This window comes from Aotus nancymaae, unplaced genomic scaffold (assembly GCF_030222135.1).
Source record: "Aotus nancymaae isolate 86718 unplaced genomic scaffold, 86718_ANA_hifiasm-v0.15.2.pri h1tg000022l_1, whole genome shotgun sequence".
NCBI classification, from domain to species: Eukaryota; Metazoa; Chordata; class Mammalia; order Primates; family Aotidae; genus Aotus; species Aotus nancymaae.
The window spans coordinates 39580744-39605076 of NW_026988435.1; the positions used below are offsets into that span (position 1 = coordinate 39580744).

At 48.0% G+C, this 24333-nt stretch overlaps 1 protein-coding gene across 1 annotated transcript in view; it reads right to left on the bottom strand.

Moving 5' to 3' along the window:
- The window catches only part of CLDN14 (claudin 14), a 76361-nt gene extending 54955 nt beyond the window's left edge, over window positions 1-21406 (bottom strand). Inside the window, exon 1 of the mRNA XM_064380141.1 lies at window positions 21196-21406. The gene's annotated coding sequence lies outside the window, so the exon portion shown is untranslated. The remainder of the gene's footprint in view (window positions 1-21195) is intronic.
- Window positions 21407-24333: the final 2927 nt, after the last annotated feature.

Sequence of the window (24333 nt, forward strand, 5' to 3'; positions counted from 1 at the left end):
TTCAACCCACAACAGATGGAGACTCCATACTTCTAAACAATCCAGAAGCCACGATGGTCCCAAGCAAAAGATCATCTCTCTCCAAGGCCAGTCCAGCTCCACCATGGCACGTGGGCAGAGGACGAAAACACCACCCCCTTCCACGCTCCCTGTGGACTGGTCTCACTGCTCGGCAGAATGACCCCCGTGGGGACCTGGTCCAAGGTCAAGCGCTGCAGTCCCAGCAGCTGCTTGCTTCAGTTTGCGAGCTGTGCAGAGCAGACAGCCCAAACGGCAGTGGCTTGGGGAAAAGCCAGACTTTCTTGAAAAGCTGTCATTTCGGAAAGAAAGAAAAAAATTCACTTATTTTTTGGATAGGCGCTGAGTATCAGAGATTTAAAAACTTGGCTCTGACCACAAAATATCTGGAAGTAGAGGCTGTTCCGTAAAGATCAGCCCTTCCTAAACCACCAGGCTGTCCAACCACCTCTTGGCAGCTTCTGAGGGACCCGTCGAAGTGGCCAGAGGACTGCTCCAGGGAAGCATGAGGGAAGCACGTGACCCCTTCTGGTAACTTGCAGAGGAGTGGCGATGGGACAAAGAGTGAAGCTAGGGCAGGAATGGGGACATTTTACAAAGGTGGCTTCCCTCCTCTCCCGGGCTCACTGGTACACAGATGAGAGTTGACGGCTTGCTGAATAGCCATTGAGTTCAGAAATACAGCTTCAGATATATCATCTTGTAACTGGAGCCATCCAAACCTCTTCTTCTGAATGTTCCCATGGCAAAAACACAGATTTTCACAACATTCCAAGAAAATCCTGAAATTGAGTCCTGTAGAGGGCTTGGGATTGTTTTGCCAAGGAAATAATATTCCACACATTGGAGGTCCATCTGCGTGGGCAGATGTCTGTCTTGGGAATGACAGAGTGAGGCCAAAAGCTGGTGGTCATTGCTAGGGGTGGGGACAGGGACACAGACTGGAAGAGGGGGAAGGGCATCACCCGATGCAGACATAACCTTGGCCTGGAGTCCCCATGCCAGCTGATGGGGGTCGGGGGGGGATAGAAAGAGGACTCAGGAAAGTGTCTATCATTCCTTTTCCCTTTCCCTCCACTCTCAAGGAAAATGGCAGCATTGTCACGATTCCCCAAATGAAAATCACATTGGAAAGTGTCTTGTGCTTTATACAAGAAGGTCAGAGGCTGATATGATGACCTCAGGCTTTAGAATCTTCTATCAGTGACAACATGCCAGCAAAAAAAAATCCCTATCAAGTTATTACATGAAGTTTATGCCTTAACTTTGAAAATAAAGGCCTGCAACTCCAAGCAAAAATCTTGGACTCCTCTTTATGAATCAAATTGATTCCCAACCTGAGATCATAGCCGGCTCCCTGGCCGCAGTGCTGATTATAAAACCCATTTCTTTTCACGTCCAATCTAATCAAGGCAGCCACACCCCACCCACAGCACTCCAGCCTTACTTTCCCCAAATCCAGGCCCCATTTCATGTGAAAATGCATATGATTACCCTTGGTGGGCTCAGAGCCTGTTTTGAAATGAAGCAAATAAGAACCACAGGGAGTGACTGAAGCCCAAATTGTGTGTCCTGACTTGGAGCAAATGTTCTTCCTTGTCCTTGCTTGTTAACTTTGGGAGAGTTAGGATGAGTTCCCCAGGATGGGTTGGGGGTTTGCACACATTCCTGCCCAAAGCGTGGCAAAGCCTGAGTGCCCAAGCAGCCAGGAATTCCCTCCCCTCCGTCCCCCTCTGGGGCCTGTTCAGCAGCCCTCATTTTCACGAACCCCACACGACCCACTGCATTTGGAGGACCCTGTGATATACGGCGCCTTCCAGAGAACAGGATGCAGATGCGCGGGGGAGGTAACCGGAGAACAGCACGAGGAGACGCGGCTGTCCCCGGAGCCCGGCACATAAATTACAAAACACAATTTCGATTTCCAAGTATTGCCATTCCTCTCTTTCCCAAACTTTGGCCTTTTTGTGCTCAAGGTACATTTGAGAAGAGTGCAGCTTTCACCCCAAGATGACTTCTTCCCATTCCATTTTAATCATCCACTGGGTCTCAGTGACAAAGTCATGAGCAGGGAGGACCCTTGTCTTCGATGCCCTGCCATCTGCCAGCCAAGATCCAGTGTTGTGGCCATGGTCTTTTCTGGGGGCAGAAGAGTTTGCTCAGGGAGAAGGGGAGAAGAGATAGCCCGCACGGAGGCAGGCAGACGTTCATGTCCCTGTGGAGGCTGAACCGAAGACCGACCGGGCACTGGGCAGTGACCATCCCTTCCCACCTCCCCAGGGACACTCACTATCCTGGCTGGGCCCTTCCTGACCCTCCCAGTGTCAGGGAGCAAACTTGATCGCCCGTGCCCAGGGACTTGAGGGTTACCTGTCTTCCGATTGCCTTTGTGCAGAGCACACAGATGCCTTCAAGTAACAGGTCGGTTTCATGCACCTGTGCTCTGGCTGTCCCAGGGTTTAGAAAGGACGGATCCATCTCCTCTTGAAACTTCCATCTGAGTACACATAAATGGGGTGTGTATATATGATGAAAGAAACACTCTCAAACTACGTGGTTAGATGATCTGTGTTCACCCAAACTTTTGCAAACAAGAGACTACACGCTGGCCTTAAACTTTCTTTTCAATAAAAGCAATCTAGGAATTTTCCCAGTGTAGGTAGTAGGTGGATTAGGCCAGGCGCGGTGGCTCATGCCTGTAATCCCAGCACTTTGGAAGGCAGAGGTGGGTAGATCACTTGAAGCCAGGAGTTTGAGACCAGCCTGGGAAACATGGCAAAACCCCATCTCTACTAAAAATATTAAAAAAATTAGGCATACGTGGTGGTGCATGCCTGTAATCCCAGCTACTTGGGAGGCTGAGGCAGAAGAATCGCTTGGACCTGGGAGGCAGAGGTTGCAGTGAACCGAGATCATGTCACTGTGCTCCAGCCCAGGTGACAGGGCAAGACTCCATCTCCAAAAAAAGAAGAAAAAAAAAGAAAATGGATTAGGCATGATCCCCACTGACAGGTGGGAAGAGACTGCCCTTGACTGCCTGCTCTGAGATGCTCCAGCCCTGCCGTCCCCTGGAGTGTGACCTGAGGGACACAGAGCAGCACTGTCATCACCCTGAACACCAGCTCCAAACACAGAATGGGACGCAGACGACCTCAACACCAGGACCTGACTGCTGTCCCTGAGCACAAAGAGCCTTCTTTCAGATCCATCCCCATGAGCAGTATGAGCTGCAGGCAACATCCATCTGCCTAAGGTTTTTTTTTCTCTGATATGGGGTCTCACCTGCTCTGTCACACAGGCTGAAGTGCAGTGGCATGATCACAACTCACTGCAGAGCCTTGACCTCCCGGGATGCAGCAATCCTCCTGCTCAGCCTCCCAGGTAGCTGGGACCACAGGTGTGTGCCACCATGCCTGGCTCATTTATTTTTATTTTTTATAGAGACAGGGTCTCCCTTTGTTACCCAGGCTGGTCTCAAACCCTGGGGCTCAAGCGATCCTCCTGTCTTGGCCTCTCAAAATGAGATTATAGGCATGAGCCACCATGCCTGGCCTGCCTCAGATTTTAACCTGCCGGAGGGAATGGGGAACTCAGTTATGGTGAGAAATGAGACCCCTCCCTTCAAGCGAGGGAGACACAGACCCTCAGTTCCACGTGACCCTGCTGTGAGCCCAGAAATGAGGGGGATGGGGAGTGTGGCTGCCACGTGACAGGCAGGATCGTATACCCAGAGCCTGCTGGACCTGGGCCTGGTAGGGCAAGTGCTGCCACCTGATAGTCTAATGTCATATTCAGAGATAGCCACTGGCCAGGAGGGCTGGTGGGCACTGGTGAGGATGAGAAACTGGACCCATGTGGGGATGTCCCACCCGGTATGCTCTGCTGGGCTGTGACTCATGGAGGCAATGGGGCTCAGCACCCAGGTGACATCAGAGCCCAGGGTGCCACCTTTTCTCAGCTCCTTCCTAGCCCATGTTGTGGATGCAAGGCATGGGTGCCAGGTACGTTCCTTTCCACTTAACCCCGGCTGCTGGACCACCTTGAGTCCCCTTGGAGTTATGAGCTCTTGAGAGCCTTCTCCATCACCTGCTTCCCATGGGCGCTGCTCCGACACCCACCCCAGACTCTCTGTGGGATGTGCCAGTCAGGGCTCCCTCATGGAGATTGAACACAAGGCCCACCTCAGCAGGCATGGCCAAACCACTCAACAAGCCACCAGACGCCGACGTCCTACCCAGCCCAGCCCTGTGACCTCGGGAGAAGGATAAGACAGACACCTTGATATCAAGAATGTGTGGTCTCGTGTGCAGTCCAATGCAAGTGCATAGAATAGGGGGTGTCAGGCTGGCGACATGTGCTGGGGACTCTGGGGCAGGAGAGATCAGCAGGCTTCAAGTGGAAGGTGAACACTATTCTGAGTCTTAAACAATGAAGAGGATTGAAGGCGAATTTCAAGTCAAAGCTAAATGAAAACAGAAAAGAAAAAAAATAAAGAATTGAAGCTGGCAGCGAGGAGAAAGAAAAGGTTCCAGGGTCAGGGGACAGGACAGTGGTCAGAGAGGGGATGATGACGGGCGTTGGAGGATGGCAAGGAGTCCCTTGGCCACAACAGGGGATGCTGAAGATGGCAGAGGAGCTGGCATGAGGTCAGAGGGAGGCCAGACAGAGGAGCTTTGGGAAACCTGGCAGAAGCGTGAATGGTGACTTCCTAGCTGGTGAGCACCAGGATGGAAAGGGCGGGTGATGGGTGTGGCAGCGCATGTGTGGAGTGCTGGGCAGAGGCCCTCATGGTGAAGCCAAGGCTCTGCCATCAACCACGAGGCACCACCGACCCCACTGTGACTCCTCCAGTGATACAGCTGCCCTCCCAGCAGGAATGGTACCAAGAGCCATTGTTGTTATCAACTGTCCGCTGCCAAAGGGTTACACGCGTCTTTAAAACTGGGGCTGGGTTTTAAAGACTTGAGAGGCTGAGTGGGAGCATTGCTTGGAAAGTGTGCTCCCTGCCCACGAAAAGCCCAGCCCCTGGGCCAGAGGGAAGCAGCAGGATGAGGGTATGAGAGTGTTTCTGTTGGCGGGTCCAGCCTCTGTGCGCTGACATTCTCCAACTCAGGGATGTCCCTTCACCCAGGTACCTACAGAGCCCCATGCTCTTTCCTTAGTCTCAGAACCGCGGATTGGAATCCAGAAAGAGCCTAGCTGAAGACAATTTAGTCCAGGGGGTGGCAAACTTTTCCTGGATAGGGTCAGACAGTAAATATTTTCGGTTTTGCCAGCCACAGGGTCTCTGTTGCACCTGCTCAACTCTCCTGTTGTAGTCCCAAAGCAGCCATGGACAATATTTAAGTGAAATGTGCATGGCTGTGTTTCAACAAAACTTTATTTGTAAAAACAGGCAGCGGGCCAGGCTTGGTCCACCAGTCACAGATCTAGCGCTCGACAGTTCCATCCTACAGATGCCGAAGTGGAGCCTCAGGAAGACGGAACTGACTTGACCAAGGCTGCACAGCTACCGGGACCAGACCAAAACTTGCAACGTCTGCCCCTCAATCTTCAAATCTCTTTTTTTTTTTTTTTTTTTTTTTGAGACGGAGTTTCGCTCTTGTTACCCAGGCTGGAGCGCAATGGTGCCATCTCGGCTCACCGCAACCTCCGCCTCCTGGGTTCAGGCAATTCTCCTGCCTCAGCCTCCTGAGTAGCTGGGACTACAGGCACGCGCCACCATGCCCAGCTAATTTTTTGTATTTTTAGTAGAGATGGGGTTTCACCATGTTGACCAGGATGGTCTCGATCTCTTGACCTCGTGATCCACCCGCCTCAGCCTCCCAAAGTGCTGGGATTACAGGCTCAAATCTCTTTTAAAAACTATTCCACCAGCTCCTTCCTCCTGGCAAAGTGGGGTCCAGGAAAAGACCATGAATCTTATTGACTCAAGAGACTGGAAGTCCAGGAACACCTGCTGGGATGTTAGTGCTTTCAATGTGGTAGAGAAAATAAAAACAGATGAAGGACTTGAGCGTTTTTTCAAAAGGAGTTTTCCTTCAAATAAACTTTAAATCTCACCAGGCAACCACGGGCACTTCACACTCCTGAGGTTGGCCCAGCAATACCTGAGACAAATCTCACTCCTATTTAATGATCATTAATCTTCCTCCAGGCTTTCCCATACCTGCTAAATAGCGCAATCCATCTCATCACTGAAGGCGGCTGCTAGGTGTGGCTGTGAGAAATCTCATTAGCGCAAATGTACTTCTGTATGGCGAGTCTGACAGGCCCGCCTTCTGAGACGAGGATGTCGCATGGCAAAATCTCAGCTCTGAGGACCATCGAAGCACTGGCTTCCCCAAGGTTTTGGCCACGCTCAGTAGTAAGAGCCTTTTATTATTGTCATTTTCAACCACAGATATCCTGCCCTCCAGAGAAGAAGAAAGCAGGCACCTTAAAAGGACGGACTTGAGGGTTCACAGTAAGTATGTAACATGAATGGTCCGACGCGATGAAGCTCAGCTGTTCCTCCTCCTGGACGTGATAATTTCACATGTTCAGACCACCCTGTCAGCATGTCAGATTTAAAATATTACACGTAGAATAATGAAAAATTGCCAACATCTCACCACCATCTTTTGATTAATGGAGAGTTCCTTAGAGATTGATCGGTTTGTTTGAGTTTGTTACCAGGAGTGACTGATGGCTATTTTAAAAAATACTTAGCTTAGAGCTACCCTCCATGAGATAATTTTCATATGCCTTGTGTAGCTGCATCCAGAATAATTGGACTTTATTGCCTTCCTTCCATGCATGAACTGAAGCTCCCTGGAGAAGCGAAACAGCTTCAGACTTTGTTGCTTTAATATTTCCATGTAGATCAGCTGCTGTGTTCATGGAGCGGCTTCCACCAGATGGCCAGCCCGCCTTGAAGTGACATTTCCCATTTCCCGTCGATTACTCACCAATGGAAAACAACGTGACACGAATCCCTCATTTGGGGTAATATGTGGCCATATTCTTGTTGTACCTGCACTAAAGATAAATCATGTAATAATTTCTCAACTCTCCTGGGAGAAAATAGGAGAAATAACAGGTCACCAGTGTCTGGCAGGAAAAGGGAATCGTTACTGGTAAGATGTTCACTAGGACATTGAAATTTAATGTCCTAATTTCTTTTTTTTTTCTTATTGCTTGTTCTTCTGTATCTCAGGGGGGAAAGAAACTTATTTTGGTTGTTTAAAACATTTAAGCTCTGGTTTTTAGGAAGAATCCTGGTTTTGGTCAAGTCTCTAGATGTCCTTCCCAAAAGCACCCGTTTTGATGCTGAGGTGAGGACGCAAGTATTAGTTTTTAAAAAGCTCGATTTTATCTCCTGAGCAGACTCAAATGATTAATTCTCATTTAAGTCATTATCAAATGTTTATCTTTAAAAATCTTAGTGATTACTTTGGTACAAGGCTGTCGGTTATTCTCAGGTCATCCTTGTTTTTCAACTTCTCTGTTTGATTCCAGCAAATTCTTTTAGCTGATCACTCTTTAATTACTGTTAAAGATGAGTAAGTCAAAATGACAATATTATTAATAAGGTATGAATAATTATCACTGACATTTATTCAGCCCTGAACACGTGCCAGGCAGTGTGGTAAGGGTATTCCATGCTTTAAGCCATTTATTGTCACCGCCATCCTGAGAGGCCAGGACTATTATCATCATCTTCCAGACATGGAAAGTGAGACAGTCCACATCCTACAGCCTGAGCAGGCTTCAAATCCACAGATCTGATTCCGAGCTTTTCACTGGGGAAGCCAAGTGTTAGGAAACTCTTCTTTCTGGAATGTCCCAACTTTTCCTTTCTCAGAGGGAGGTCAGCCCTGTTATTTCCCAGATTCTGCTCTTCCCACCTGGCTGCAGGTCTCTGTCCATCCTGTCCTCGCACGAGGCAGCGACAAACAGCTGGGCAAGGGTTCCTTCTGGGCAGATGTTGGGGAATGTGGGTCCCTGAGTCTTCCGTCCGTGCAAGGGACATCTCCCTCTCCTGCAGACGGTGATGCACCCTGGGCCCCAGGCTGGCTGCTGGCAAGTTACTTTTCCTCAGTGAAAGAAACTGCATGTTGGAGGCACCAGAAGGTTCTGGAAGCTGCAGAAGATTCTGGAAGTGGTGGAAAGTTCTAGAAACAGCTTCCTCCTCCTCTTCTCCCACTTCTCCACCACAGGAAGCCTCTGCTGTAGTGTGAGCTGTAACCCTGCCTGGCCCTCCACCGAGCCTGCGGAGAATGCGAGCTCAGCTGCGGCCACGGAACTCCAAGCAAGGAGGTCACCTGCCCGGGAGTTTACCCCGTTAGTCACTCAAGCTTTTATGCACTCATTGGTATTCATCCAGACAGCTGTTTTGGCTAGAAAGAAACACTTCCTCCTCACTAGAATTACAAATAATTTGAGCAGAAAACTACAGGCAAGACATATTAATTGTTTGAAAGGATATATCTTTTGGTACAAAGGATATTGTCTTAATCTAAAAATGCATTTACCGACTGATGCTTACATCTAGTGGCAGTTTCTGGCACACACAGAGCACATAGCTTGCTTTGTTTTGTCCTTTCATACCCACCTCCCATGCAGGTAAAAAACCCACATCTTTATATTATTTTTTATTTTTTATTTTCGAGAGGGAGTCTCGCTCTGTTACCCAGGCTGGAGTGCAGTGGCGCGATCTTGGCTCACTGCAACCTCCACCTCCCAGGTTCAGGTGATTCTCCCACCTCAGCCTCCTGAGAAGCTGGGATTACAGGCACCTACCACCATGCCCAGCTAATTTTTGTATTTTAATAGAGATAGGGTTTCACCGTGTTGGCCAGGCTGGTCTTGAACTCCTGAGCTCAAGTGATCCACCCACCTTGGCCTCCCAAAGTGCTGGGATTTCAGGCATGAGCCACCCACACCTTATCAAAAAAGCCAAATCTTTAACCCATAGATTAACATGTGTCATTTGAATCAGTCTCTTCCTTAGTGACGTGTGAGGTTTCAAGGAATGAACCACTATGGAAATTTTTCTGTAATAATTTCCCTTAACTCTTATTTGGATTTGTAAGTCTAAAAAATTACCATCATCTGACATTTGAAGTATGACCAATGGACATTGTCTTATAATCTTTTTCTTATTCCCTATTTATATTTATTTGTTAGTTTAAAAAATCATTGCTACCTGACGTATGAAATAAATGCCATGAGAGCAAGTGTTTTAACAACATCGTGCTGTGTAGTTTGTATGTGATGCTAATGTCAGAACTAGCACTCCTGCTTCCAGTCTCAGATCCTGCTCCTCAACCCCGAATAACAGACACCTGAGCTGGCACCTGCTGGGGGAATGGGCTTTGATAGGACGATTAAAAAGGTGAGCGTTTCCATGATTTGCTTGTGCTTCTCCCTACCTTTCAGTAAAGATTAAATCTTTGCATTGGATTTCAGTTCCAAGCCAGGTTGGGGAGGGATGTGGCTATTTTCTTTATTTTTTTTAAAAAACAAACCCTTGCCTGTAATCCCAGCACTTTGGGAGGCCGAGGCGGGTGGATCACGAGGTCAAGAGATTGAGACCATCCTGGTCAACATGGTGAAACCCCATCTCTACTAATACAAAAAATTAGCTGGGCATGGTGGCGCGTGCCTGTAATCCCAGCTACTCAGGAGGCTGAGGCAGGAGAATTGCCTGAACCCAGGGGGCGGAGGTTGCGGTGAGCCGAGATCGTGCCATTGCACTCCAGCCTGGGTAACAAGAGCGAAACTTCGTCTCAAAAAAAAAAAAAAAAAAAAAACCCTTGTAGATAGAGTTGGTTTATTTTTAACAAGAGTAGAAGCATTGTGGGAAACTGGTTTTCAGATTCCATTTCAGCCTCAGGCTGTGCTCTGCAAACGAAGACACAGCCTAGATTCTCCCTAATGAAAAGAGTGTGTCAGGGGTGGGGACGGTGCGGAGAGGGGTGGTGGGCTCTGAGGGAGCAGCTTCCGCTGCACAGAGATCCAGGTCACACGCAGATCTGCAGTGACTTCTCTCTGGCCTCACCTTTACGCTGCATTTGCCTCAGACAAGCTCACATGCCCCATCTCAGGCAGGTCAACCAACCTTTACTGAGCACTTACTATGTGCAGGGCAGACCAATAGGCATAAAGGAAGTCTCTGTCTTTATAGAGATAAAGATGAGACAGTTGTAGAAACTAATAAATCTAACAAAGGGCAGGCCATGTGATAATAAAAACAGTAAGGGAAACCCAAGCCACAAGAGATACAAGTAAAGGTTGAGAGGATCCTGGAGGGAGTGACTGATCCCCCCCAAAGGAGAGAAGCCTTTGGAGGATAAACAGGTAGCAAAAGGGAGATATTTCAAAACTGGGAGGAGGTTGTTTCAGATGCACCTGGGGGAGTTTAGGAGGGAGATGGGAGACGAGGAGCAAATCTTCGAACAGCCCAAATAAAAGAAAGTGGCCTCTAAGACAGCCTGTTGACTGAAAATACAAGACGGAAACAGATTGTGTTAAAAATAAGTTTGGGAAACAAATTATGTTCAATAAAGCAATATTTAAAATAATGTTAACCTGGGCACAGTGGCTCATGCCTGTAATCTTAGCACTTTGGGAGGCCAAGGCAGGCAGATCACCTGATGTCAGGAGTTCAAGACCAGCCTGGCCAACATGGTGAAACCCTGTCTCTACTAAAATACAAAAATTAGCTAGGGGTGGTGGTGCACACTTGTAATCCCAGCTACTCAGGAGGCTGAGGCAGGAGAACAGTTTGAACCTGGGAGGTGGAGGTTGCAGTGAGCTGAGATCACGAAACTGCACTCCAGCCTGGACAACAGAGTGAGATAATAATAATAATGTTACAGAGACTTTAGGGAAATATATATATATTTGCTATAAATTTTTTTGTTTGCTTTTTGAGACAGAGTCTCGCTCTGTCACCCAAGCTGGAGTGCAGTGCACCATCTTGGCTCACTGAAGGCTCCACCTCACAGGTTCTAGAGATTCTCCTGCCTCAGCCTCCCAAGTGACTGGGATTACAGTCACGTGCCATCACCACTGGCTAATTTTTGTATTTTTAGTAGAGATGAGGTTTCACCATGTTGGCCAGGCTGGTCTTGAACTCCTGCCCTCAGATGATCTGACCGCCTCGGCCTCCCAAAGTGCTGGGATTACAGGCATGAGCGCCATTCCTGGTCTATAAATGTATTTTTAAAAGGCCTCTATATATCCTCAATCAGTAATAGCCTCTGGGGTAGGACAGGAAGGAATTGGAATGGGGGGGGCGGTCAGAGTGGACTTTAGTCTTTTTCTTTTTCTTTTTTTAATTAAGGAAAATATATTCTGCATTACCTATGTAACTAAAATATATTTAAAAATCAAATAAATCATCTATTTACTTGTCATTATAACACATGGCATTTAAGGTTATTACGTTATGTCCAATACATCTAGGTTTGATAGCTCAAAGTCAAGTGGATTCTGGAGAAACAGAAATACTGACCCCAAAAATCTACGTTCGCCTAGTTTAATTCCCTTATTGTACAAATGGGGAAATGTGGGTTTCTTGTGGTCTTTTTGTTGGTAGGTGCAGGAAGATGTACACAAAATAATTCATGGAACAGTCATAGTGGCCTAGAAGTTTTCCAGAAAAACTACATCAAAATTCTATTTTTCAACAAAATCTGTTTTACCAGCCTCGAAACTTATTTTCTCCGGAGAGGGTCTGACGAACAACACCCGAGTGAGACACGCTAGCAAGAGCACGAGGTTGGGAGTCAGGAGACTTAAATCCCGCCCAGGAGCCACCACGTGACCTTGGCCTGAGCCGATCGCCAGGCACTTCAGCCTCCTCACGGCAGCCCCGGGGTTTTCCAAGCCCGCAGGAAACACTGCTACTTCACAATGGAGAAAGACCATGAGGTCAGAATGCTAGCCTTAAACAACGTCTTTCCAACACGTTTCCAAAGCGAGATTCTAACTTAGGTCTTGCAGGGTCTCTAATGGGAAACCTAGCTTCCTGGGGTTGAACACCAGAAGGATAGGAAGGGCTTCTTTCGAGAATGCGGGGAGAAAGGAAAATCAGTATTTTGACTAAAAAAAAAAATAATAAGTTACGATCAGAAATATCTTTGTCTAGAAATAAAAAGGCGTTCCCCCCACCCTGCCCTTTAAATATTCACAGCTGGCTCTCTGGCCGTATAAAGTTACTGTGCTGTCAAATGAGTCAATTACAACATCTGTATTGGTGACCAACATCCTGTATCACAGGCTATCTAACCCTTTGAGTCACGACACCCCTGTTTGAGTAGTTTATTTTACTAGCACCAAGACACTCCCGCGTTTAACATCTGTGGTGCTGCTCCTGAAATTCCTAGCCATAAAACAAGTAAATTCAGCGCGGTCTGAAATTCCAGAGCGTAGCCACGAACTACACAGAAAACACATTCAGAGGGGCCAGTTGGTAATGGAGCAGGGCTTAGCACAGGCAGGACTGCACATCTGGCTGTGCCTTCCCTCCGCAAGTGTGGGAAGAGGACCTGGGAATGCCAGGGCCCAGCCAGACGGAGAGGCTGGATGGTCTGCAGGGACAACAACACACGCCGGGCTTACCTGGGGGTGAAGGGTGGGAGGAGGGAAAGGTTCAGGCAAAATAACTAATGGGTACTAGGCTTAATACCTGGGTGACGAAATAATCTGTACAGTAAACCTCCACGGCATGTTTACCTCTAAAACAGACCAGCACATGTGCCCCTGAACTTAAAATAAAATTTAGCACAAATAAATGAATTGGTAAGATCTGACCCGCCTGTGCATCCAAGGACTAAAACTGAACACAGAAAAATTGCAATAGCTTAGTTCATTGGAGTGAAGTGATTCAAAAAAATTGTTTTCATGGTATTAATAAAAGTTAATCATTTCAAAGACATCCCTGCTTTTTAGGGGAATCTCGGGTAAGGCCTGGGGGTGGCATCTGCACGAAACACACGGTTGACAGGAAAGAGGGATGATGGAAGCCCATGATGACCCCCCATGGGAGCCTGAGCAAGGTCGTGAACTTCAAAGCTCTTTGACAAGTACGGGATGATAAAAGCATATGGCTTTGGGACAACTCCTGGTCACATCTTCCGTGTGGCCGATGCCTGGTAATCCTTCAAGTCACTCTTCCATATCAACATGGCTTGTGTGTTAGGTAAGCATGCATTAGAAAGAGGCTGCCCGACGATCACCATGGCACCGTTCCATCAAGACGATTCACACACTCTGCAACGAAGCGCACCCTGGTCTTACGTCCCTGACATTCTACCCTAGGAGCAAGCAGTCTCTAAATTATTTGTCACCACTACCCTGAGTGTCCCATTTTCACGATGCCACGCAGCTCTGGGTTCAGTCCTGCTCTTGCTCATTCCCCTGGGTAAGGTGTCGATCTCAGGCTATGTAAAGAGGCTGTGTCCCCGCCCCTTATATTTAAATATTGAGTGGGTTGCATCTTTCCCAGCCATGCCAAGAGGAAATGCAATCACCTCCCTCCCTGATGCCGGCGTAATCTAACTGTCACGAGCAGGAGGGGTTGTGGCAAGCCATTGATCTTACTGTATAATTACGGCTATGGAAGTGTGAATGATATAGGATGAAAAGGAGAGGTGGAAACAATAGCCTTTGTCCAAAAATGGGATGGCTAAATTACAGCGCATTGATTCAAGGGAAAATCACTATCTATTTCTAAAAATGCTTTGTAGGCCAGGCGCGGTGGCTCAGGCCTGTAATCCCAGCACTTTGGGAGGCTGAGGCAGGCAGATCGCCCGATGTCAGGAGTTCGAGACCAGCCTGGCCAACATGGCAAAACCCTGTCTCTACTAAAAATACAAAAATTTTTAGGTGGCACGCACCTATTCCCACCTACTTGGGAGGCTGAGGCATGAGAATTGCTTGAACCTGGGAGGTAGAGGTTGTGGTGAGCTGAAATTGCACCACTGCACTCCAGCCTGGGAGACAGAGCGAGACTCTGTCTCAAAAATATATATATAAATAAATAAATAAAAATAAAAAAATAAAATATAAATAAAAATACTTTGTAAAATAAATAAATAACAATGGAAAAAAGCATGAGATATAAAATTAGATGAGAAAAAGAACTGTACAAAATGGTATGTGAATTATGATTTTAACTACAGAAATACATTTAAAGACCTCAGAGGAATACAAATATATCCGTATGCATGCACATCACATCTAAATGACATGTGTAGTCATGTTTTATTCTAGAAAGGAGATGAACAGGTGCATTTCCTTTCATGCGTAAGGGAGTCCACAGAGAGTAGTCTGAACACGTGACTTAGTTGATTTCAGGAGCGCTGAGATCATGGGGAATTTTTTCTCTATGGCCAACAATTTCTATAACATCACGCATATGTAACTGAAAAATTTTTATCTGAAAGCACACGAAGTTTGTATTTTTTGGCAGCATTTTCTGCAGTTCAAATGGCCATATTACACCCTTCGAGTTAGCTAGGGCACACCCTACAGCAAACACACCCCGTGGGCCTGGCAGGAGGCAAACGGGCATGAAAGGAGCAAGGCGGAGCTCCCCCACCTCAGAGAGTACAATCCACCCTCCCTGCAACACCGTCTCTGAACGTTCTCCAGGGGAGGAGAAAGGCAGCCCTGCTGTGCTGCTCAGCACTTAAACGGACTGAAAACAGTCATCTTAAAATCCAAGTTCAGCTGCAGCCCAGCTCTGTGCACAGGTTGTTGGACAAGGGGCTGTCTGTCTGGGGGACCCCCGACTCAGGCTTAGCTTCATCCCCGATGTCCAGCCTTGTACCTGCTCTGTTTCCTCATCTGGGATCCAGCTGGCATCTGCCTGTACCTGAGGACCTGGCCAGGAAAGGCCAATGGAGACAGTGGGGGACTGAGGACAAGAGAGGGGCAGGCAGCGCACCCATCCTCAGAGCATGCTCAGGTCTCCCCTGTGTTAGATGCAGAAAGCAGGTTACCTAGACTGAACTCATTTTAAAAATAACTTTCGTGGCCAAGTGTGGTGGCTCACACCTGTAATCCCAGCACTTTGGGAGGCCGAGGCAGGCGGATCACCGGAGGTCGGGAGGTCGAGACCAGACTGACCAACATGGAGAAACCCCATCTCTACTAAAAGTACAAAATTAGTCGGGCACGGTGGCACATGCCTATAATCCCAGCTACTTGGGAGGCTGAAGCAGGAGAATCACTTGAACTTGGGAGGCAGAAGCTGCGGTGAGCCAAGATTGTGCCACTGCACTCTGGGCAACAAGAGCGAAACTCTGTCTCAAAAAAAAAAAAAAAAAAAAAAAAAAAAAAGACTTTCCTGCATTCTTGGCTTTAACTTTGTGTTTTAAAGAAGTGGCTCAGTGAATATGTTCCAACATTACCTGTGAGCTGTGAAAGAGGCAGCTGATTAGTTTATTGGTATCATTTGTCTAAGGCTCTGTGGGACAAATTATTTTCATAATTCTAGTGCGAGTAAAGCTCATATTTCCTAAAGATGGTTTTGAAACTTTTTTTCATTTTTTCTTTGACAGTAGAAAGCTGAGAGTGGAATTTGTGTTTAGTTATACAAATGACATTCATGTGTTTATAGCACCTCTGTCCCCTCCTTCCTCCCACCCACCATCCTTCCACATGTTAAAAAAAAATTTGTCTTTTTTTAACAGACTTTCTCTTTTATTATAAACTGCCTCAAATTCTTTTTAGGAGTAGATGTCGGTAAACCTGCATAGCAATATATCTTGAGAAAATTGACCATTGGCAGAGACACTTTCTTACCTTAAACAAGGTTGTAACATTGCTCAACTAAAAACAAATCTGCAGAGAGAAGAAAAAAGAAAGAAAAGAAAAGAAAATCCAGGCTGCGGGACTGCCTTCAGAAAGCCAAAGTCATAACAAAAATGCCTAGGAGGCTGTTCTAGATGAAAATCAATACAAAGACATAACAATGAACGTATTGATCTTTGATTAGATCCCTTTAAAAAAATCTATAAAAGATGTTTTCAATGCAATTGGGAAAAGGTGAATATGGACTGGATAGTAGATAATGCTAAAGTTAATTTTTTAAAAAAATTAAATGTTATTAGGTATGATAAAGGTATTGCAGAGATGCAGGAGAATGTCCTTGGTAGATATCTAATGAGATATTTGTAGTCAAGTATCATGACTGTTTACAGTTTACTTTCAAATGTTTAAGAAAAAAACAGAACAAAATGTGTGTGTGTGTCTCTGTGTATGTGCAGAGAAAGAGAGAGAAATAGGGACAATGATCAGAGTCAGGGGGACAGTCTACAGCTGTTCCTTTCACTCTTCCTCGATCTTTGCTGCCTGCTTGAAATTTTCAGTCAGTTGGGTGGAGGTCTATGAAAGTCCAACACTTCAGATCAACCAGAAGTAGACGAAATCTGATGGCAACTCATTTTCTGGAACCCCAAGTGTACCCCCAAACAACTCAAATGTTTGGGATCAGTGTTAGCGGGTTTCAAGAAACAGTCATAAAACTTAGCAAGAAAGAGGAAAACAACCACCGCCACTACAGTTTTGCCATTGTCACTCTCTGTAGGACGGGTTGTTGACGCTGTCACTCTCTGTAGGACGGGTTGTTGCCGCTGTCACTCTCTGTAGGATGGGCTGCGGAACTGTGTGTCCAGAAGAGACGGCATTTTAGGAGTCTCTGCCCAGCATCCACCAGCAGTCGGTAAGAGTAGCCCATGTATGAGAATCAGGTCACTGTAGTGCACCCTGAAGTCACCTTCATTGAAACCTATTTTTTTCCACAGTAGGAGTGGCCAATTGCTGCAGGTATGCCATCTGGCCGGTGCCAAGTCTTCCTAACTCTGTGGCGATCACCCCAACGCGATGGACAGAAATAAGGGCATACAGAGCCCCGTATGAGTCACCTGACCCCCAGCGCCAGGTCAAGGCTGAGGAGTCCCAGTCGCGCCCCTGCCCGGTGCACCCACGCACAGAGCTTGTGTCTCAACTATGCCTGGCCAGCACAGCTTCCTCTGGGCGGGGCCCTAAACGTGGATTCAGAGCTGGACAGCATCCTCTGACCCCCTCCAGAATGATGGCTGGGTAAGTCTCTGTTGTAACCCATGCCGATTTAAGGGATGCCAAAAACAAGCTTTCAGTCACATATTCGTTCATTTAAAAATGTTATGGAGAAACTTCTCTGTGCCAGGTTCTGTGTCAGACGGGATATGCATTTGTGAGCAAATCAGATAAGGTCCACGCGCTGATGGTGTCTAAGGTCTCCTGGGAGACATGGCAATGAAATGAGCAAAAAGTATGTGTGGTGTGTGTGTGCAGAGTGGGAGTGTGTGCAGAGTGTGTGGAATGTGTGTGAAGTGAATGTATGTGGAGTGAGTGTGTGAAGTGTGTGTGGAGTGTGTGCTGAGTGAGTGTGTGGAGTGTGTGTGCAGAGTGTGTGTGGAGTGAGTGTGTGTGTGGAGTGTGTGTGGTGTGTGTGGAGTGTGTGTGGTGTGTGTGTGAAGTGAATGTATGTGGAGTGAGTGTGTGAAGTGTGTGTGGCGTGTTTGTGGAGTGAGTGTGTGGAGTGTGTGTGCAGAGTGTGTGTGGAGTATGTGCAGAGAGTGTGTGTGGATGTGCAGAGTGAGTGTGCAGAGTGCATGTGTGTGTGGAGTGAGTGTGCAGTGTGTGGAGTGTGTGCAGAGTGTGTGTGTGTGCAGTATGTGTGTGGAGTGTGTGTGACGTGAATGTATGTGGAGTGAGTGTGAAGTGTGTGTGGAGTGTGTGGAGTGAGTGTGTGCAGTGTGTGGAGTGAGTGTGCAGTCTGTGTGTGGAGTGAGTGTATGTGGAGTGAGTGTGTGGAATGTGCAGAGTGAGTGTGTGTGGAGTGAGTGTGCAGTGTGCAGAGTGAGTGTGTGCAGAGTGAATGTGGAGTGTGGGTGGAGTGTGTATTGATTGTGTGTGCAGTGTGTGGAGTGTGTGGAGTGAGTGTGTGTGGAGTGAGTGCAGAGTGTGTGGAGTGAGTGTGTGCAGAGTGAGTGTGTGTGCAGAGTGTGTGTGGAGTGAGTGTGTGCAGTGTGTGGAGTGAGTGTGCAGAGTGTGTGGAGTGAGTGTGTGCAGAGTGAATGTGTGCGGAGTGAGTGTGAAGTGAATGTATGTGGAGTGTGTGTGAAGTGTGTGTGGAGTGAGTGTGGAGTGTGTGTGCAGTGTGTGGAGTGTGTGTGCAGAGTGTGAAGTGAGTGTGCAGTGTGTGGAGTGAGTGCGTGCAGAGTGAGTGTGTGTGGAGTGAGTGTGCAGTGTGTGGAGTGAGTGTGCAGAGTGTGTGAGTGAATGTGTGCAGAGTGTGTGTGGAGTGAATGTGCACAGTGTGTGTGTGTGGAGTGTGCAGTGAGTGCGGAGTGTGTGCGGAGTGAGTGTGGTGTGTGTGGAGTGTGTGTGGTGTGTGGAGTGTGTGTGTGGTGTGTGGAGTGTGGATGGAGTGTGTGGATTGTGTGCGCAGTGTGTGTGGAGTGTGTGTGGAGTGAGTGTGCAGTGTGTGGAGTGAGTGTGCAGAGTGTGTGGAGTGAGTGTGCACAGTGTGTGTGTGGAGTGAGTGTGCAGTGAGTGCGGAGTGTATGTGGTGTGTGTGTGGAGTGTGTGTGTGGTGTGTGGAGTGTGTGTGTGGTGTGTGGTGTGTGTGTTTACACAGTCATTCCTCCGTGTCCACAGGAGACTGGCTCCAGGATCCCTGAGGATTCCAAAATCCTCGGCTGCTCAAGTCACTGATATTAAACAGCGTGGCGTTTGCGTATCTCTCATACACTGCAAATCGTCCCTAGATGACTTACAACACCTCACACAATGCAATGCTATAGAAACAGTTGTTATACTGTGTTATTTGTATTGTTTTTTATCGTTGTATTATTATTTCAATTTTTTCCGAATGTTTTTGATCCATGAATGTGGAACCCGCGGATGTGAAAAGCAACTGTACATCACATAGAAACATATCTAATTACCAGGTGATTTGTTCCAGAAAGGAAATCAGTGGGGTGCAGTTGAATGGTGGCCTTGACCTCTCCTACTGATATTGAACACTGGGCAGCACGGTCCTCTGAAATTCCACTCGTTCCTGCCAGGGGCAGGGGGGTTTGAGGAGTGTCTCTTTGAGGAAGTGGCTGCAGGTAGAATTGACAGGTTTTGCTAATGGGTTGGATGTTAGAGTTGAGAAAAGAGGAGAAACCGAGGTTAACCTCCAGATTTCTGGTTGAAGCCAATGGTGGTGCCGATTCCAGAGAGAGAAATTGAAGTGAGGGAGGGGAGGGAGAGAGCGGGGGGACACAGCGCCAGAGCTCCAGGTGGCACCTCTTGTGAGGTACCTAAGAGTGGTGAATTCAGGAAGCGAGGAGAGGGCAGGAGGCCAGCGTCAGCCGGATCTCGCAGGTGGCGGTAAGTAGTTGGATGTTTATTCTAAGCGAAGAGGAGGCAACGGAATTGTTGTAAGCCGTGGATGGACGTGATGTGACTTGGGTTTTAGAAGGCCACTATGGTGGCTCTGTAGCCAGTCCACTGGAGGCGGGCAGGAGCAGCAGGCATTGCCGCAGCCCAAGAGACACCAGTTCCTTCCAGAAGGACAGTGGCTGTGGAGTGGGAGAGAGGTGGGCAGATTCCACATACACTTTGCGGGTAGAATTGACAGGCTTTGCTGATGGGCTGGATGTTAGAGCTGAGAAAAGGGGAGACACCAAGGCTAACCTCCAGATTTCTGGTTTAAGCCAATGGTGGTGCCGATTCCAGAGAGAGGAATTGAAGTGGACGGGCTGGTAGAGAGAATGTGGAAGAGGTAAGAGTGCTTCTTCTGCAGGATGCCTCCTGCCTTCTGGTCATCAGTTGATGAATCTGGTACTTGCTGAGGGTTTGCCGTGTGTTAAGCTCTGCACATTTACCTTCATGTATTTTTAAGGTGATTTGAAATGACTTGTGATGAAACCCATAGCTACAGGAAAACTATTGAAAAGGCGCCTGTGTGAAAGAACAAGAGATAAGTAACAAAAGGAGAAAAGAATCATATCTAAGTCCTAATCCTAAAAGAAACTGCTGCAATTACAAGCAAAGGAAACCCCATAACTCTGAGTTTCCCAGAAGCCAAAGCAAAAAGGGAAGGTTGAGTTTTATAAAGTCGATTGTCTAATAAAAAAGCATGCTACCTTACTTGGGAAATAAAATTTCATCCTTATTCTCAACTTTGAAATAATTTTTCTTACTACCTACCTTCTCTAAGGGCCAATAATCGATATAGTGGAATTGTTCTATTGCCAATAACAATTTTACACAAAATGCAAAGGATTTCTGTAAAAAACCTGAAAGCGCTGTGTCCCAAATGCCCAGTAGAATGGACTGTCAAGGGCACTGGTCAGGGGCACAGGTCAGTAGCAAGAGAATGCTTTGGCCTGGGTCTTCCTGTCTTAGGTTTTCATAGTGTCTTTGTGACAGGTACCTTGCTACTCATTGACTTAACTAAGTTTCTTTTGTCTTAGGTTGTAGATTTCGTTCGTGACCCTCTCTCTTTAAATATGTGTGTGCATGAATGCGTGGGTGTGTGTGCCACTGGAGTTGGCTGTAGACTTCCTTTTTCTTTCTTTCTTTTTTTTTTTTCAAGCTGGAGTCTTGCTCTTTCATCCAGGCTGGAATACAGTGGCACAATCTTGGCTCATTGCATCCTCTGCCTCCCAGGTTCAAGCAATTCTCCTGCCTCAGCCTCCCCAGTAGCTGGGATTATAAGCACACACCACCATGCCCAGCTAATTTTTGCATTTGTAGTAGAATTTAGTTGGCCTGACCTTGTGATTCACCCACCTCGGCCTCCCAGAGTGTTGAGATTACAGGCGTGACCCACTGCGCTCAGCCAGCTGTAGACTTTCTAAAACATTTGAATAAACTTCGCACCCCTTCTCACGCTGCCCAGAAAATTCTGCGTTCCCTCACCTTGGGAGAGCAAGGCTCACATAACATCTGTTGCGGACCTTGTTTAGGTCACACTGAAGATAAAGATGCAAACTCCTTTATTTCTGATCAGCTGATCCCCAGTGACTGATGGCCGGGGAGCTCCTGGGGCACCAGACTGTAGGCTCCAGCCTGAGCCAGATTTCATGCTAAAAGTCCCGAGGCTGGCAGTGAAAGAAACCCCCAGACCCGGAAACTCACCCGTCCTGGGCCACTGGACACCAGCTCATGGCCGCTCTCGGGTCTGTGCGGGTCGGGCGCGCCTTCTCCCTTGGGAGCCGCGTGACTCTCCTTGATCTGGCCTCACCTCGAGCGACAGGCCCCCCAGCAGCCCACCTGAGCAGCCCCCAGCGCCCTGGGGGACTCTGCGGCATGCAGCTGACCACGCAGAGCCAGCCCTGGCACGATGAATAATTGACGCGCGGAGTGGAATTACCGCTGTGGGCTCCGGGTCCCTCCCGCAGCCCGCACCTGTCCCTGCCCCTGCCCTTGCCTCTGCCCCGGGGACTACTGCTTATTTCAGAAATCAGGCCAATACCAGCACGTGCAAAATGCCTTGCGCCTTGCCGGAAACACATTTGCATATTCAGTTTCAGGTTCGAATGTGTGCGCACAAAACAAGATTAAATAGCACAACCTGGGGTGGGGGGGTGTCCTCCTCCCACCTGGCCGGAGGTGGGTGAAAACTCCAGCAGATTTCAACAACCCCCCTCCCACCCTGCACCCCGAGTGGGGTGGGGGTGTGGAGAGACCCAACTGCTGGGGCAGGGACTGCCCTCTGGGGTAGAGGGATCCCCAGTTTCCAAACTGAGGGCTCAGAGAGCACCCAGCTTCTTCTCTGTTCTCTCCTTTTTTCATTCATTTTTCCTCCAACAGATATTTATTACACCTACTATGTGCCAGCACTGTGAAGGGGGACAGTAGGGACTATAGCAGTGAACAAAAAAGTCCCTGCTCTTTGGGTTGGGGGAGACTGACAATTAAAAAAAGACTCAAATTACTTAGCTCCTGGATGAAAATAATAGCAATGACCAGGGAGAGGCAAAGAGAGGGACAGGGGAGTTGTTCAGGATCATCAGGAGGGCCTTTCTGTCCTGATGTTCCTAGATTCCACCTGTAACTTAATAAGTATGTTATTATTTGATAATAATACTTAGCAAACACTTCTTACGTTCTAGGCACTATGATAAGCGCTTTAGCACTTTGCTTTTACATAATCATTACAACAACCTAATGGCATGGATCTTCTAATTGTGCCCACTTCACAAAAGAGTGCAATTGAGGCAATGGGTCCTAAGGCCAGTAGCTGAAGAATGGCGGAGCTGGGACTTGAACCCGGGCATCGATTTCCAGGACCCCAGTCTGAAATTCTGCACTATAATTTACGTCTATTCATTTCCCCTCCTTTTCAAATGTGGGGCATGGCCAGAAATAAGCAGATATGCATAAGGAGCATCTGAAAAGTAAAAAGCACCCCCGCACCATGGTATTTCTCCTGTTCTTGCCCACATTTCTAGTTGATTCCTAAAGTGAGAGAGAGAGAGCACATGATGATAGAGACTATTTACTTGGCAAAGAAACTGAGTCAGCCCAGGGTCCCCAAGCGGCCCGGGAAGGCTGTGTCATGGATTCAGCTGTTCGTGCTGAGCCGCACCTGCTCTGGCTGAAATGCTTGCGGATGGATTTCAATGTAGGGAACCAGTGGGTGACAGTCAGGAACCCGGAAGCCACACCAGCCTCTGGCTCCCTGCAACCCAGGTTTCTATTACCAGGGTGCCACCTGCCAGCTTGGCAGGATCACACTACGCCTTGAGCAGGTCCTTGCCCCGGGGCCCCTCTGCTGCCATCCGTCCCTCTCCCTGAGGAAGGTGGTGGGAAGGACATGGCCTTTTCTTTCTTTCTTTTTTTTTTTTTTTTGAGACGGAGTTTCACTCTTGTTACCCAGGCTGGAGTGCAATGGCGCTATCTCGGTTCACGGCAACCTCCGCCTCCTGGGTTCAGGCAATTCTCCTGCCTCAGCCTCCTGAGTAGCTGGAATTACAGGCACATGCCATCATGCTCAGTTAATTTTTTGTATTTTTAGTAGAGACAGGGTTTCACCATGTTGACCAGGATGGTCTCGATCTCTTGACCTCGTGATCCACCCGCCTCGGCCTCCCAAAGTGCTGGGATTACAGGCGTGAGCCACCGTGCCCGGCCGCCGACAGTGGCCTTTTCTTGGCTGATGAGGAATGCCAGTGAACCAAGCCCCTCAGTACAGAAGGAGGGAACAGCCGAGGCTTTCCAGCATCCAGACCCCGTCACAGAGTAGGCCTGCTAGCCGAGGCTTTCCAGCATCCAGACCCCGTCACAGAGTAGGCCTGCTAGCCGAGGCTTTCCAGCATCCAGACCCCGTCACAGAGAACAAAGTTCTCCCAGGCCTCAGACAGTCATCCCTGCCTGCAGCCATTGACTGTTTGCATAGGAGGGGCTGGAGCTGGGATTTGGGAAGGAGTGGTAAGTCTGAGGCTGGGGAGAATTTGGATATTCCTGTGCAGTAACCACAGGCAGCTCTCCCCTCCTCCGGAGCACACTCACTCTCAGATGCCCAGGGAGCCAAACGAAATTTCTCCATGTTTTATCCAAATAGGCCATGGACTTCGGAATGAACTCCTTCCTGCTCCTTCCTGCTGACCCGGCTGCAAATCAGCTTTTGATGGGATTGGACAGCTTCGAGAGATGGGCAACAATCACGCTGAAATATGATGACAGGGCAAGACTGCAAGGACATCGCGAAGGAAGACATGTGCACAGAGCAACCATGTGAAAACAATTAGCACGACAAATTTACTAATTGCTGAAAGTAACTTAATAAGAAAACCACAATGCTGTCTTGTTATTAATCCTGGCTACTGCGGCGGGTGCCAATTGCAGTTGGCTGCAGGAGGGATTGTAAGTATCAGGCCAGTGCCCTGACATTTGTGGATGCTAAGTGGAAAGAACTCGCATCTCTGCTGGTAGTTGAAAAATAAACCGCTCTCCAGCCTCCTACCAATGCAGGTGGCCTTGGGGGAGCAGGCGTTTCTGAAACCCGTGAAGAGGGGGAAGCGGGGCTCCCTCGCCTTCCTGTGACTCGTTTTTGCACTTTCTCCACTTAAACCAGAGCAACAGGCATTACTCAGATCTCGGAGGCTTAAGAATTGAATTTTAACAAACACAAATTCAAAGGCACTATTTTTAAAGCGTTTTAAGGTGGAGTGGGTAGAAATGAGGTGGCAAGGGACTCCATTCTTGGCTTGAGTGAGGAGCCTTCTAAAGTGCTCTGAGTTCCCAAGTCTTTCAAAGGCTGCTTGCTACACA